This window comes from Monodelphis domestica, chromosome 8 (assembly GCF_027887165.1).
Source record: "Monodelphis domestica isolate mMonDom1 chromosome 8, mMonDom1.pri, whole genome shotgun sequence".
NCBI lineage: Eukaryota > Metazoa > Chordata > Mammalia > Didelphimorphia > Didelphidae > Monodelphis > Monodelphis domestica.
In genome coordinates, this window is record NC_077234.1 from 95,816,482 (window position 1) to 95,831,270 (window position 14,789).

Sequence of the window (14,789 nt, forward strand, 5' to 3'; positions counted from 1 at the left end):
GTCCAGAGGTGGCTTAAAAGGGTTGTGAAGGACCTTGAGTCTATATGTTATAAGCACTGGATGAAGGAACTGATTGTTTATCCTGGAGAAGAGAAAATTCAGGAAGAGCTACGTTCAGGATATTGCAGGGCTGTTATAAGAAGAGCCATCAGACTTATTCTGTTCAGCTCCAGAGGACAGGACCAGAAACAATGAGTAGGATGTGGAAAGAAGCAAGTTTAGGCTAATCGTCAGAAAACATTTTGTTACCATTTGAGCTGCTTTAAAGTGGTACTGGCTACTTCATGAGGTGATGGGTTACCTCTCCTTGGAAAGAAGATCTTCAAATGAGGTCAAGATGGCCATTTGTGAGGTATAGCATGGGTCCTTTTTTGTGTACAGCTTGGACGATGTGGTCACAGATGCCCTTTCCATCTCTCAGACTTTGTGATACCATGATCCTCTATCCAATCACCACCTCTCCTTTCTGAGTTTGAGTGCTCAGGGCAATTATAACTCCATTATGACCTGATTAACCGCAGCACCAACTGCCACAAATGCCAATGGGAATACCCTGTCCCTTTCCCCATCATCATATCCACCTCCTGCCTCCTGGATCACTTCAAGGCTACAGTAAATAGCCTTTGTGGCATGGGCTAGGCACTCCAAGAGCATTGACTAGTGAGTAATCCTACATTAAACCAAATGAAAAGACAAATGTGAAGTAATAAAGCTAGAAGAGAAGAAGGGAGGGAGTAGGAGATAGCTAAGTGGCTCAATGATAGAGAGCCAGATGTAGAGGCAGGAGGTCCTGGGTTCAAATTTGGACTCAAACATTTTCTAGCTGTGTGACCCTGGGCAAGTCGCTTAACACCCATTACCTAGCCCTTCACACTCTTCTGTCGTGGAACCAATACATAGTACTGATTCTAAAGCAGAAGGTAAGAGTTTTTTTAAGGGGGTGGGGAGTGGGCTCAAAGAAAAGTCAAGAAGTTTGAAAAATTAATAAAAGGCCATTAAATCTGGAGATTTGTCACTGATGACCTTTAAGGAAGCAGTTTCAACAGAATAGTGGAATGGAAAACAGATTACATGTTGTTGTACAGAGAAATAATGATGATGAAGAAGAAGTGAAATCATTGAACATAATTAGTTTTGGAAATTCTGGCAATGAAAGAAGAAAGATGGTTTAGGTAATTCAAGAAGGGCCACAAACCTGAAGCAAAGGTTGATTTGTTGTTTTTTAGGCTAGCAAAGAAGCAATAATTTTTACAGGCAGAGGGAAAGAGTTAAAGAAGAGGAAAACTGAAGATGCAAGAAAGAGGAGCTTATTGAAAGAGGAAGGATTCAGAGGAGCTGGGAGGAAATAGGATCAAAACTAGGGCCAAATCTTTCAGCTGTTATAAGGATTAACTTCATAAAGAGTAAGAAATTTCTTAGCCATAAAAGAAAGAAAAGGCGGGAGGATGAAGGGAGAAAGATTATCAGGTGGAGGACAGAGAGGTATCAGATAGCCTAAATCTTCTCATTGGTCACCAAGCTCAACTGCAGAGTCAAAAGGAAGCATTTCAAGCTCTCTTCTTCTGGCAAGTTGATTCTTTTCAGAGGCAGAGGCAGCTCTCCATTCAAAGAAAGCCATGTAGACATATAAATTCAGTTGAACACACTCTTAGTCTTCTCCAGGGATGGCCCTAGTTCTCCATCTGAACTGCTCCTCCAGCATTCTGATCTTGTGATCATGTCTCCTTATTTTCTCTCAGTCTCAATCCTTATTAACCACTTGCCACTTACAACCTGGGAAGGTTCATTCTCTCCCTCTCTCTTTTTTTAAGCCCTTACCTTCTGCTTTAGTGTCAATTGTAACACACACACACACACACACACACACACACACACACACACACACACACACACACAGATTAAAAATCCTGGGTCTGGAAGCAACTATGGGTAGCAAGAAATATCCCTATTGTTCTGCCTCTATCATTTAATCAGTGTGAATGGGGAAAGAAGGTGCCTCTACTGAAGAAATTTAGAGGTGTGGTATGATGGTAAATATTTACTCTGTGGGAGGAAGTAGGCTTTTAAGTTTCAGATTGATTATTAATATTTCTTACATCTCTTTCTTAAGTCTAGACCATTAAGAGAACAATAAATGAAGTCCTTATTTGACAATATCCAAGGTATAAATGCTCACACACACACACACAAAAAAAAATTTAACAATCAGCTCTCCCGAGAGCTGGTTTGAGCTGGTTCTTGTTCAAAAGCCCAAGTTTCCTATAACATAAAGGAAGTAAAAGGAGCATTTATCGAAAAGGTGGAAAATGTAGGGAAGCTTGAACACAATAGCTTAAGAGAACCAGTGGATAACGGTAGAAGGCTAAGAGATACTTTGACAGGACATATAAAAAGAAACTGGGAGAAACAAGGGATCAAACATTTATTAAGCACCTCTATGTGACAGGATGTTAGATGACTCAGTGGGTAGTACACTGGGTCTGGAGTCAAGGAGACCTGAGTTCAAATGTGACCCGAGACACTTAGTAGCTGTATTACCCTGGGTAAATCACTTACCTATTTGTCTTAATCCACTAAAATGGCAAACCACTCCAATATTTTTGCCAAGAAACCCCTAAGATAGCATTGGTGTGCTATGGTCCATGTGGTCAACAAAATTTGGACACAACTCAACAACAAGGTGATAGACATTGTGTTAAGCACTTTCCAAATATTATCTCATTTGATCCTCACAAAAACTCTGCAAGGTATTACTATTCTAACTTTAGAATTAAGAAAACTCAAGTAGATAGTATTAGTTAAATAAATGACTTGCCTAGAGTATAACTAGTAAGTGTCTGAGGCTGGATTTGAACTTGGAATTCCTAACTCCAACTATAGTAATCTATCCATTTTGCCACCTAGCTGTCAAAGTCCAAGAATACTGTTCTGTACTACATAGTACTAAGGTTGGAAGGTTTGTTCAATGAACCGGAGTCAAGGCTAAAATTGAAATAATGATAAAATGGCACCAGCCAATGGAAAACATTAAAGAAGAGTGACTGAAAAAATAAGAAGATGAGTGGCTGATAATTACTTGCAACTTATGACATTGGGAGACTTTTTTGTTACATAGATGTCAGCCAAAACCTGAAAAGACTCTAAAATTCTAGGTCTGCAGATATACAATAGGGCTTTTGTTTGTCTTTGTTTCTTTGTATTTTTCCAGTATGGACAGGGAAAGAGATAGAAGAGAAAGAAAAGAAAAAAATAGATTCTTGTTCATAAAAAATTTTTAATTTAAAAAGTTAAACTCCACCTGTTTGTCTCTAGGCCATTTCCCTATTTCAAAGCCTTTTATCTTCTGTCTTTTTGTATTCTTCCTGTTGTTTTTATTCCTCCTATTCTTCTCACCTCACTATTTATTAACATCTAAAAGGTTAAAATTAAAATCTCAAATAATAATAATGATAATTAATATTTAAATCACAATTTAAAGTTTACATATTAGTAAGTAAAGATGGCATGATTATTATCCTTGTTTTACAGATAAGGAAAATGAGGCTGGGAAATTAAGTAATTTGCCCAGGGTAGTGTCTGATTCAGGACATGAGCAAGAATCTTCCAAACTCCCACTGTGTAGTGCTCTCTCTATTGTGCCACCTAGCTGTTTCTAGGAAGAAAAGTAGGAAATTCTAGTAATAAAATACAAAGAAACAAGTACCTCTAGAAATTATTTTTTTTAATAAATTGTGAAAATCAAGGGCAGTGATATTGCTTCAGAGCAGGAAATTGTCAAAACACTATCTCTGTCTCCATTCAATAATCAAATAAATTTAGAAATCTAAATAAAATAAGAGATTTGAATGTTCTATTCTCTCCCTTCTCTTGAACAGACTGGGGTCATATATTGTATTTATAAACATATTATATATATATATATGTATATAATATATTACCTCATTATTATTATATATTCACACACATGTGTGTGTATCCTTCTGGATTCTGATTTATACATATTACTTGCACTTGTGACACTGGGAGACATTTTTATGAATGGGGAAAAATAATATTTATAAACCAGAATCCAGAATGATAGATGGGAAAGATGGAAGTCCAAAGAACTTGCATTGATCAATTGACTGTCATGCTTCATGACACAATTTCCTTTTCTCAAGCTATCTAGATGGTTACAGATTTTTCATTGCTTCTACCTTTCCTTTACCCTTCCTAATTCATAGTGACAATGCCACTCTGACTAAGGATAAGGATAGAATCTCTCCTCTTCTAGACTAGGAAAGTCCTCAGGATGCCAAGCTACTTGGAATTTTCATGGAAATAGAGCAGCAATAAAATTAAGAGCAATAACTCTTGTAATGCAGCAATTTAAGCTTTATAAAATGATCTTCCTACACCAACCCAGTGAGGTGGGTAGTACAAATGGATTAGCTTCATTTTACAGATGGGATAATTGGCGCTCAGTAAGGTCACTTGGCTTGCCCATGGTCACACATCTAGTTAAGAGAAAGCTAGATGGCTCAGTGGATAGAAGACTTAACCTGGAATCAGGAAGACCATTTCCAGTCTGCCCTCTATAGCTATATGATACTGGGCAAGTCACTTAACCACTATCTACCTCAGTTTCCACATCTATAAAATAGGTATAATACTAACACTTACCTCCCAGGCTTGTAAAGATAAGATAGAATAATGTATGTGAAATGTTTTGATATCCAATCAAATTTAAGCAACATCATGATGTCTGGAATGTCTGGCATTTATTGACCACAAGTGTGGAGGGTTAATATTTTCAAAACAGATCCCAGATTAATGAATTTTAAGGCAAATGATGCCTCTCCACCTTCTCCTGTTCTGACCATCAGTAGGTTAATAAAGTTTTCATTTTAAGCTCCTGTGACTTAAAATCTCAACTGATTGTACTTCACTGGTTTTGATAAAAAAAAAAATACAGGAAATATTTAGGATGCATTTTAAATGATTTTGTCAATTTTGGATCTAAACTTCTTTCCTCCTCTAAATATTTATGTACACACACATATATGTATATATCCATTTATAAAGAAATGATGATGCCAATGTTAAAAAGCATTTGCAATATAGTCTTAAAAAGGTGACAAATTTAAACTTATTTATTGGATTGCCAATTAAAACTGTTAACGATTATTTCTTTGTTGTCTAGTATATATCAGGTAGTAGATACAAAGTCTGTTCACAAAGAACTTATATTCTAATAGGGGAAACAACAAGATATAGAAGTATATACAGAATAAATATAAAGAGAATAAATTAAAATAGTTAAGCACAAGACTTTATATTGTAGAATAATATTCTCTCTATTTTTTTTCCTGGTCCTATTACAGCATGGGGTAGGAGTGATATGTGTGAGAAAAAGGCTTCCATGGCTTTGGCTGAAATCTTCTACTGCTAGGAAGACACAGAAGAAATGCCTGGACCAAAGGTTTTTATCCTAAATGGATGGAGCTGGCAAAGCAAAGGACAAAGAGTATTCAGTTGAGGGGTAGAGGTAAAAGGTGGAGTCCATACCAGGGGCAGAAATCACAAGTAGAGTGGCTATAGAATCTAAGGAATAAGCAAAAAGACAAGGTCCATTGGTTTTGCCAAATTCTTTTTCACAGGTGCAAGCATGCACATTGCTGTGCCCAGTCATGTAAGACAGAATCACCCTTTTCACCTCCCATAAAATAGTTGGAACAAGGCAACCCCCAATGGCACCGGTAGCCCTCTTCTCTAAGGCAATGGCTATTTTTTAACTTTAGGGAACAGACACTTCCCATACCATAATCCATTTGAGAAATGAAAAGTTGAAATATGAAGTCTGGCTTCATAATATAATATATAATATAACGATGTTGATTCTGAAAAAAAATTAAGTCAGTTATATTTTAAAGTTTTGTTTATGTAATTTGACTAACAGGTGGAAGTTTTAGGAAAAAAAACAAGTAATGAGGTGTTGTTGTTTTTTTCATATACAATGTGTCTTAAAAATATAGAGTAACTAAGGGCACTCACTCACATTGCTCCCAAAGGAGCTTTTCAATAAGGTTTGAAATTCACACAATGGTGAGGCAAGAGACCAGCAGATCATTTGAGGAGGATCCAAGATGACAGAGTCCTATGGGATTGTGTCAGGAGGCATGAACTTGTTAAAGGGTAAAAAAGAGAATGGAACCACTTAGAAAAGAGAGGAAAATAAAGAGATAGGAGGAAGACACGGAAATAGGGCACTATAATGCTCTTGGTCATTTGGAAGCTGAGATCTGAAGGTGGACAGACAAAGATGGGAACACAGTCTACTGAGCAGGGAACACCACCAGTCCTTCAGCTCCCACTGGAGGATGAGGACCCAGGAAATTGACTCCATGAGGAGAGAACTAGAAGTCGGAGCTGAAACTAAAGTAAAATGGCCTCAGGGGGCTGTGCTCTGTTCTCATTTTGAGAGAAGACTAAGAGGAGAAAAGGAAATAAATGCCAGCTTTCTGTCAGATCTACCTACCCACATGCTAATAAATCATTTCCCCACACCCTCATATGTTTCCGCTGGGGGTTTTCTTCCCAATCTTTCTGGGAGATTATGTCCATTTTGTATATGGGGGCAGAGAACATTCCATTATTTAATTCCCTCTTGTTATTTCCATTGCTTTTATGTTTTGATTAAATGCTTAAAACAAACAAACAAAAAACCCCACTGAATTGGTGAACCTTCCTCCCCAAAATAATCATTGTTGCATTGGTGGGGGATTGGGCTATAATTTGCCAGCCAAAACCACTGAAGCTGTATCTGGGGAAAAGAACTCCAAGGTCAGAGATCTCAGAGGGCCAGTTATTACAACCAAATTCCCTACATTAACATCACTGTCATCTCCAAAAAACATTTGTTGCTTGTTCCCAAGGTCGGGATGACACTGTGCTTAACTCTGAGGAACTCAAACCCTGTATAGACATGCCTGTTAATTCCAAAGGCGTGCACAGAGCATATCTTTAGGGTGTGCACCCAGGAAATCTTATTTTATTTTATTTTGTTTTTAAGGTGAACATTTATTAACTACTCAACCATAAAGGACATTTTAATTAAAGAAACTAAAATAACCAAATGAAATTCTGAAAAATAAAAACTATGATTGAAATACAAATTTTGCAAAGGGGTTCTTTTCATCAAATTTTTATCATAAAATATAAAACAACTTTTTTATCTTTTTAAGTAAAAATAAATTTTTATTGTACTCTGTAATCTCCAGTGCCACATTCTACCCTGAAGGTCAGTGTTAGAATTCAAGGCACATATTTTTTACAATTTTAACTTTTTGGGGTCTTCTTTGCCTATAACAACAAGAGTCCCGGGACCACACAGGATTGGAGTGGATCATGGAAAACAATATGGCCAAAAGAGTCAAAGGTGATATTTTTTCCCAACCATATGGTGCTAACTGCAGTCCTTGGGCTGAAACAGGCCCCTGCAAGAAGCAAAAAGGAGACAGAAAGGCTTCTGAACCTCAACAAGAAGTGATGCCAAGAGGTACTGCTAGGAATATCCAAGGAAGTGCCATGGAGAGAGGTAGAAAGAGGACTATAGAGAGGAACAGGCTTCCTGCACAGGTAACAAATTTACTTTTATCTTAAATCTTTTCCTTTCCCATGCCTTCCTTCTCTTGGCTTTTAAGACCTGACTCCTGATAGATCCAGCTTCTCTGGCCATTATTTTCCACATTAGTTGAGTTTCATTCATTCTCAACTCACTGGTCAAGATCAGTGGCTCCTTATTACTTCTTCTAAACTCACCTTCTACACTATTAGGTTATCTCTTCTCCTTCAAGGTCCACTCAACCAAAACTATCACTCATTCAAGATTTTAGTAGCTGTTTAGAGCTACTGAACTCCAGAACATTCCCTTCTTTCTTTGGTCTCTGAATCAGTCTTCCTTTCCTCCCCAAATCCCACCTTCATCTTAGAGGAATTCTTTCATATATACAATTCTCCCTCAAACACCTTCCTCACAACTTATTTCTCCATCCCACTTAACATGCAAACAGAAATAGTCATAACCTTGATCTTGCCATCAGTCACAAACATACCCTTTCCATGTTCTTGAACTCTAAAATTTTCTTACCTGATCATAATCTATTGTCATTCCACTCTCCTTCTGCCTTGTAACTCCAAATCCTGTTCCTCCTCACCCTGACTTCCAATTCCTCAGATCCTCAGTTCTTTCCCTGGTCTTAAGCTCTGCGCTGGCTATTCTTATGTCCTTTCCTCTTCATTATCCTTTTGGAACCAGTTCAATCCTTCACTCTCCTCCTCCCTTCATATTAAAGGGTCCCTTAGCTTCTTATCCCATCAACAATCTTGCCCTGTTAGGTCTCACCCTTAGATTACTCACACCATCTATTGTCTTCACTGCTAATTAAGCACTGCTGAACAAAGCTGGAGAAAATCGTGAAATGGTGCTGAATGATCCATTATACATTTATTCTATTAATTTCAAGTGGGTCCTCACTGCAGCAAGGCAATCCTTTCATACTTCCCTAATTCATTCACTAATTGCCTCACCATAGTAGCTTTTCCAAACTTTTTCATCCATCTCCATTAACAATTGTCCCAATATCTCTTCTCCTTTTTGTGACTAAACTCCTGGAAAAGGCTTTCTACAATCTTTGCCTCTTACTTCCTTTCTGCTCTCTTTTTAATTCTTTTCAGTCTATATTCCAACCTTATTATTCAACTTAAACTATTCTCTCCAAAGTCACCAGTGAGTGCTCTCTTAATTGCCAAATCTAATGGCCTTTTCTGAATCATCTGACTGCTCCTTATCAACCTACTTTATTGGATATTTATCCAAGTTTTGCCTGATAATTATGAGTATATCCCAGAGCTATGTCCAAGATTCTTTTCTCTTCTCTCTCTTATTCTAGTTCACTGGTTGATCTCATCATTTCTCATGGATTCAGTGATCATATCTAAGTTTATATTTCTCAAATCTATTTCTCCAGTACTAACTTCTATACTGACTTGTAGCCTCTCATCTCCAACTGTCTATTGGATATCTTGAAATGCATAGACATCTTAAATGCAACTTGTCAAAACTGAACTTCTTATCTTTTCCTCTAAACCTTTCCTTCTTCCAAACTCTCCTACTATATCCTACTGTACCATCATCTTCCCAATTACATACTCTTAAAACCTAAGTCTCCTTGGTTCCTAGAGTAACCTTGACTCCTCACTCTCACTTCCTATATGCCATCCATTGCAAGTTCTATTGATTTTACCTTCTATACATCTCTTGCATATGCCCTTTTCTCTCTGACACTGCTACCCTGTTATAGTTATCACCTAGTGTCTAGACTATGGCAAAAATGCTCTTCTGTAGCCTTCATTTCTTTACTTCTAATCTTTTCTCACTCCAGTCCATCTTCCACTCATTGTCAAAGTGATCTTTCTAAAGTGGTCATGCTATCCTTCTATTCAATAATCTCTAGTTACTCCCAATTACCTTCAGTATAAAATATTAAATCCTTTATTTGGTGTTCAAAGCCCTTCATAATCTGGTAGCTTTAGACCTTTCCTGTTTTTATACTATTTTAATTTATAATAATACATAATATAAATATGTGCAATAAATATATAATGTCAATAATATAACATATAACACATAATATATAATATGTACAATTCTATATTACATTATAATATATGCACAATATATGTATAATTATGTATAATATAAATAATGTAATAATACATTGTTTACAATTATATAACATGATCACAAGTAATATAATAATATAATAAGGAGCCTTCCTTATTCACTTCTACCCACTCCTACAATCCAGCAACACTATGTTCCTTGACCAAAACACTCATCTCCTGACTGCATTTTCACTGGTTCTCCCCCATGTCTGCAATTCTCTCCCTTCTCTCTGCCTCCTGGCTTCCCTGACTTCCTTCAAGTTCTAGATAACAATCCCACTTTCTACAAGAAGTCTTTCCAGATCTCCCTTAATGCTAATGCCTTCCCCATGTTGATTATCCTTTAATACAGCTTGTAGTTATTTTAATGTCACATCTCCCATTAGACTGTGAGATCCTTTAGAGTAGAGACAGTCTCTTGCCTTTCTTGTACCTCCAGAATTTAGCACTGTGGCTGGCATATAGTAAGAGTTTAATGAATGTCTACTGTAATCAAGTCAACACAACCATTCCAAGAAAGGACATAAAAATCAATTGCCCTATATCTGCGATTTCCCATTTCAAAGCACCTCTTCTTAGCCACTACTGCTCTATAAGGTTTTTTATTCCCCTATTATAATACAAGCTACTTGAGGAGAGGGACTGCCTTGCATTTTTCTACTTGTATCCTCAACACCTAAGTGTGCCTGGCAAATGATAAACATTTAATGATTTTTTTCCATTCATTCTTTACTAGAAGAAACCTTAGAGATAATTTAGTCCCATTCTCTTGTTTTACAAATTGAGAAAACTGGGTTGCAAAGCAGTTAAATTCTTTCCCCAAGGTCATGGAGAAAATAATAATAGCTCCCATTTTTACTAAATAGCAGAGTTGGGATTCTAAGGCAGTTCCTTTGATTCCAAATGGCTCATCATGGCATATTTCAGGACTGAGAAATAGAGGATTAAATTGCTTGTCAATCATAATCTCACTGGTAAGTGACCCAACCAGGGAGGGAAGCTAATCAAATACTTCTTCTACTTCTCTGTGTTTTGCCTTTATGGTGTCTATGAGAATCCGAACTAATATATTCATCCTTTGCTTTTTTAGAGGGGTGTGCCTGTCCCTTGGGTGCATCTGATGATTGACTTTAGGGAGGAAACTGGTATTGAAGTTGGCAAAGTAACCAGTGGTTTAGATTGACCTAGAGGCTGTAGCCTTATATGCTAAGGGAGGGGATCATCAGGAAAGAAGTTTTTCCTCTTCCCAATACAGAAGTTCAGTTAAAATGACAGCTTAGAGCTCAGCCTTCCTTTCCTAGCCTCAGGGTCATTGCCTCCTTGGAGTAGGTGAGCTGACCATGGCACATCTGTACAACATTTAGGTTGTAAATTTAGCTGAAGAAACAATATTCCCCAAGAGATAATCTCTGTTGATTATCAGTAAGAGAAAAGAGGGAAGGTGTGACTTTCTCCTTCTGGCTCCATTTAGCTGCTACAAAGCACCCACTAGGGAATGTAGGGGATTTTCTGTGGAGGAGAGCTTTGTAAATAACATGCCACATTGACTGTATGTTAGTGTTTTTATTCTTGTAACTGATGCAGCAAATTTTTCAGCTCTGCAATCGTGGTTGCTGGCTGAGTTTCGAGCTTTACTTTTTGGTTTTTAAAAATGTATTTTGCATCTTGCTCAATTCCCAAAGGGGAGGCCATGTACCTTGAAGATATACATCAAAGGAGCAATGTTTTGTCAAAAGCTGCTGAAAAGGTTTGAGCCCAACACCGTTGACTAAATGCCCTGAATTCGGTGAGTGCTGCCAACAGTTTCTTTATGCATGCGTGGCAATGGCAAGAAAACATTGCCTGAAAATCAGGTAGCTTCTAGCTCAGCCCATCTCCTCCCTGAGTGCCCCTGAATCCTGTCTATTTATTTTACTGACAACAAACCTGTTTTTAATCTGTCTACAACACTGAACCAGCAGAGCAAAGGGAAAAGAAGAGAGGATTCCATTTCTTGTGAATTATTATTAGCAAGTTGTCAACAGCTATAAATCCAGGTTATTAAAGACAATACAGAAAGGCAAAAAGAATACAGTACATCTCACAGATCCTGGTGGAATTTTCACATGCTGGCAGGGTAGGAAAAAAAGTCACTCCCTGAGCTGTAAATTGAACAAATGTGATCTATATCATGGACTTAGAATAAATAATTATTGGTGGCAGAAATTGTTTATTGTGATTTACTGAGTATGCCAAGCATTTCTTAATTGTGAAACATGGAATCTGAAAAACAGTCTCCAAGGAGTGATGACTCAATGATTCAAGAGCAGCTCGCAAAGATGAACTAGGTGGTAGGAGAGAAATTTTGAAAAAAAAAAAAAGGCGTCAATTGTTCATTGGCCCCCAGGTATATATGTTCCTTTCTCTGCCAGTGACCTTGAAGAGGGATATTGGGAAAGAGCTATAGTATAGTGCAATGATTTTCAAACTTTTTGGTCTTTGGACCCTTTTATGCTCCAAAAGATTATTGAGGGACCTCTTTGAAAAAAAATTATTTATGAGGGTTATAATGACCAATATATGCAATTTTAGAAGTTAAAGTACCTTAGTAATATTTGAAAATAGCATTGACCTCACAGATCCCCCAAAAGGTTTGGGGTCTTTCTGAAGGTGCCAAGAAAATTCATTGTGAACCACTGGTGGAAAAAAACACTGACCGATATTAGAAAATTTGACTTTTAATCACAAATTCCACTATTACTACCATTACAATTTTGGACAAGTTAAGATACTACTCTGGATCTCAGAGTCCTCACCTATAAAACTGAGGGATAGGGGTTGGGGAGGGCAGGTCACTTTTATTTCTAGAAACTGTGATGATATGAACTTTCTGGGAGAGTGATAGAGATGATTTTTTTTAACAACAACAAAAAAAACAACCAAAATCTAGTTTTGGAGGGGTTTGGAACAAATGCGGCAAAATAGATTATGTCCTAATTGGTTTTCTGCCCTTGGGACCATAAAACCTCCAGAGAACAGGGCACTCAAGTGGAGACTCCTTATTTCTACTCTCCACTCTGGCTTACCAACCTGTTAGTTAAGGGAACAAGAAAAAGAATGTATGGAATCATTCCTTCTTCATTCTTCCCTGGTTCTTCAGTCATACTTCTATCCAATCAGCATCCATTCTGACCAATAATGTAATACCTGAATCCAGATACCAAGTATCTCAGGACTTGAAGCCAAACTAAAGCAGACCTGTGAGCATTTATGAATGGCAAGAGCAATCTCTGACACTCCCCCCATCCCATTACATAAAAATGTTATTCCAAATGTTAGCACCACCTAAGAGGCAATGCAGCTGAACCATGGGCAGCAAAAAGAAGCAGGCACCCCCTAACTTCACTGCCAGGAACCACAATAATGCTTGTCTTACCAATAAACTGCCATACCAAATCTGAAATGAGCAATGGCTATGACTGGTAATTTAGTCCTCCACTTATTGTTCTATTCCCCTTCAGGTGACCTATGAATTTGGTTCTTCAGAGGTTGTGCTATTCTTTGATTGAGAAGTGGGGAAAGCGAACAGAGGAAGAGAATAAGTATTTAGACGGTGCCTATTATGTGCCAGACATTGTGTGACTCCTTTTTTTTTTTTTAACAAATATTTTAGTTGGTCTTCACAACCACTCAACCAGGTGTTACTATTATCCACATTTTACAGACAGGATAAGTGACTTGCCCAGAGCTATAGTTAGGAAGTTATATATGTATATGTATATATACATATACATATATATACATGCACACACAGAGATAGATAGATAGATAGATAGATAGATAGATAGATAGATAGATAGATAGATAGATAGATAGATAGATCTTCTTGATTCCAAGCCCAGCACTCTATCTACAACACCAGTGGAGAAGTGGCATTGAAAAGCTAGGCTTTTATTTCAAAGAGATTGGGATCATGAAAAGTACTACACAATTTCCTAAAATCAATCCAACCTGCTCTCTTCCTCTTATTCAGTTCAGAGTACAATTCATCTCCTGCTTTCCTGTCCATCTTTGGGTTGTCCATCCATCTATATTTCATTAGGAAAAGAACAGCAACTGGACCTCGGATGTCACTTGCTTAGAGAACTCTCTGATGAGGAAACTACCTCTGCTAAGGTAGGTCAAAACCCTCATTGCAACTTACAGTCCTTAGCTAAATGCCTAAGTCAGTAAGAGGTTAAATGACTTGCCCAAGTTCACACATTCAGTAAGTGTCAGAAACTGAACTTGAAATCAAGACTTGAACTTGATTTCAATACTAGCTCAACATCAACTATACCTGAAATGTAAAATATGTGACCCAGTAACATAGCATGCCCAAGTGTAGCCTGGACCAGTTAAAACATAATTGGGAAATAATTGACAAAGTGCATTAAAATATGACAAGAATACAGGTAATAATGAAATTTAAAATTAAGTCATCATGCAGCCCAAAGGGATATTTCTGTGTAAATGAATGGCTCCTACTTCTCTTTGAGTTTGACACCATTGCACTACCAAAGCTGCCTCCTTGGGCATATTACCAAAGTAGAACTGTGGGAAATATGTAAAGTAGAATATAAAGAGATGTAGAACCAGAAAAGGCAAAGGATAGTCATGAAGGGAGAGTAAAAGAAAACCTATGAAAATCCTTCTCATTGCATCCATTTCCAGGTGTGAATTTTAGATTTTCTACAGCCTGCTTAGTCTTTAGAAATTCTAGCAACCAGGAATGTCTACACCCTTACTTAAGAATTAAGTGTTGAGGAAGATGACCTATGACAAACATGTGCTAGCAAGTGACAAATCAGAAACAACTGACAGACCCCCTGGGCTGTCCTAAATCCAGTTTAAGCTACCACTGGTACATGTGAGACATAGGAAGTAATGTAAAGAATGGTCTATATATTTCACGTCACTTCCTCTCTCCGGCTCTCTCTTGTGGAGACATTGCTCGCTCTCTCTCACTCTCTGTCTCTCTCTGTCTCTCTCTCACTTTCTGTCAATCTCTGTCTCTCTCTCTCTCTGTCTCTGTCTCTGTCTCTGTCTCTGTCTCTGTCTCTCTC

The 14,789-nt window shown here is 37.6% G+C and overlaps 1 long non-coding RNA gene across 1 annotated transcript; it reads left to right on the forward strand.

Moving 5' to 3' along the window:
* The first annotated feature begins 379 nt into the window (after positions 1-379).
* On the forward strand, positions 380-12,206 carry LOC107649866 (uncharacterized). The gene is made up of 4 exons (XR_001624286.2): positions 380-660; positions 5,364-5,461; positions 7,355-7,617; positions 11,388-12,206. It is a non-coding gene; the product is annotated as an uncharacterized LOC107649866 (long non-coding RNA).
* The last annotated feature ends 2,583 nt before the right edge of the window (positions 12,207-14,789 follow it).